Raw genomic sequence first — 3,019 nt, 5'->3', positions numbered from 1 at the left:
CTCTCAAGTCCTATTGATGCACCCTTGTATTCTCTAATGTCTTCCTTACTAACTAGAGTATTAGGACCTCTTAGGTTCATTTTACACGTTATCTACCCTAGACCCCAAGTCAGCTGGTCTTTCAAATAGCCCTGCTTTCTTTTAGTGTGAAGTGGCATTTCAATATCATAATCTGCATGTTAGGGATGCTCATTGTTATTGAGATAGGCATTATTTCTAGGCCTTTCCAAGAAATAACTTAATAGATAGATAGATGATAGATGATGATCATGATCATGATCATGATCATGATAGATAGATAGATAGATGCTAGATAGATAGATGCTAGATAGATAGAGATTATTTTTTTAATTCTCATGAGTTTGTTCTGATACTTTCGGTCCTAATTCTGTACTACAGAGAACAATGATTCTCAAGGGCATTGGGAGTACTCAAATTACTTATTTGTTTTATCCATCATTAGACACAAAATAGTCTAAGGAAAACAATTCCAATACAATCATCCATATTACTAATAAAAAGTTTTCAAAAAAATTTGTACACGTTCTCTTCATTTCTCCTACCTTTGATTAAAGATGAACTGTATCTATATAGTCAGTGCAAATAGCCATATTAAATTGTTTCCTATATCCCTCATCTATCTGATTTCTCTAAGAAAATATGTATATATTTAATGCTCACCAAGAGTCTTTATGTTGATACTATCTCTGTCATTTTGATTATCTGGTTTATTCTCTAGTAGTTTAATAGCCTATGAGAACAATATTCCCTAAGTTCTTATGTGATCATAACAGTTTGAGAAATTTCAGTATGAAAGTCAGTTTTGGTGAATATATGCTCTTGGTTCATATTTTCTTTTCTTGAGTATCTTAAATATATCACTACTTGATTTTCTTCTAACACAAGGTATTGTTGCCAAAAAGTCTGATGACAATTCTCTTTCCCATTAGATTGTAGAAGACATTGGTCTTTTTCAGTGCTAAAACTCAGTACCCAGTACGTAGTTTGCAAGAAAGTATCCTTTCATGTCTTTATCTTTTTTCTATCATCTACATCATATTCCCTCTATATTTTACATCTTCTTTTCTACTTTTTTTCCTACTTATTTTTCCCCTTGACTTTGCAAAATTCATATCCTCTATCTAGAAAACAAATCAAAGATCTCCTCTTTTTCTTCCCAAGACTGTCTGGAAAACTATTGCACTTTCTTCTCTTAGCTTTGTAATCTTTTCTTCAAACTTTACCTAACTCACATTAAATTGCAATCTTCTTTTCCTGGTGCTATTGCTTTTGGTTTAATGTAAGGATTTCTCTGAGCATCAAATAAATTACTAAAAATGATTGTCTAACTCACCCATTCATTACTAGTAGAATACTCAATAACAGACATATAGGTAGAGGAAGGAAACCTACACGTTTATGGAGAAAGAAAAGAGCATCCAAACTGCTTTGATTACTTTAAAATTCTCATCATCTTGATATTTTTTCCAAGTAGATTTGTTTGACAAAAGATGAAGCATTATTGGCTCTTACCAAAATACCAGTAGGCTGTGTTTATGCCTCCACAAAGTGTCATATATCAAGGGCTATCAGAATTGTGTTTGTGGATGTCCTTTCATCAGGGCTGGTGTCATACTCCTTGACTGCCCTCGTCCTCCCCTGCAGCAGGCTTCATTCCCACTAGATCATTTTCTCCAAAATTGTTATGTCGGAGCTGGAGGCTGACTTTTCATTGTCTTATTTACTCTTAAGAGCCACTCGGAGGAATTAAATGAATCACTGCTTCAACTGCTTTATCATATTCAGGGCTGAATTTTAATAATACTTAAGAAGCAAAACATTTTTGAAACCAGGTCTCAATGACTTGCACAAAATTATCTGGGATATATTCTAAACAAAAACATACTCAATATATAACCTTAAATATGTTATTCATAAAAGTTACTTCTGCTTTTTCTAAGGTAAAATAAGCTTAACAGTATTCTATATGAAATATTCCCAAACAAAATGAACCCTGTGTCTATTAAAGTAATTCCCATATTGTACTGTATTGTAAATTTGTATCTATGAGCTGCTTGAGGGCAAGCACTTTGTTTTATCATTTTTGTATTCTCAGTACTTTGCACAATGCTTAATACAATATACTTAAAAATAGTTAAATAAATGTGGAAATAAATAAATGTGGAATAAATAAATGTGGAAATGAGTAAGTAGATGCATGAATACACTGATATATTCAAGGAAATATATCTCAAAAATAAGAATAGGTAACAGTTTCAAATTTTCCATATACAGGAAGATTTAGGCAGTCAAATGAGGCTTCTATAGAATTATACATGATTAGAAAATGTCACTTGTTCACATAGAAAGGAACCTGGTAGAGCTTGTTTGGAAATTAATGTTTCCCCCAAGCGCTTCTTGTCTTAACTCAGGTGAAAATAATATCAGAGCTCACGAAAATGATGATGTTTACCTTATCACTCAACTCCTAATTAGAAATAGAAAAAATGAGGTAATATAAAAATTTCCAATTGCTTGTGGTCTTTTCTGTATTCGTACAACAAATTGAGCTGAGAAAGGTCAGATTTGTGTCTATCTAAAGTATGAGTGTCTGTGTGTATCTGCATGATATATTCGATTGCCTCAGCAGAGAGATGGGAATTTCAGATCATCTGTCCAACTCAGAGTCTTCTCAGGAACCAAGTTACTTGTCACAGATATATAGATTTTCCCTCCACCTTACTGAAAATACAGATGGTGTGGCTTCATTAAACTTTGACATGACTTACATTGGCACAATCTTTATCTTCTATGACATTTATATATATTTTCAAAACTGATAAATTTTCAATGCCTACAATTTGTTATCTGAAATAAAGATCATTTTTCTTCAACCTAATAATTTATTCCTTTCACCCTCTTCTCACCTCTCCCCTGTAGATATTCAGTAATCTAGCCAGGACTTTTTGGATCAAGAACACACATTTTCAGAAAGGTTCTTTTTCCTCTTTGTTCTTTC

This window comes from Pteropus vampyrus, unplaced genomic scaffold (assembly GCF_000151845.1).
Source record: "Pteropus vampyrus isolate Shadow unplaced genomic scaffold, Pvam_2.0 Scaffold216, whole genome shotgun sequence".
Lineage (NCBI taxonomy): Eukaryota > Metazoa > Chordata > Mammalia > Chiroptera > Pteropodidae > Pteropus > Pteropus vampyrus.
Note: the sequence above shows the minus strand (reverse complement) of the source record.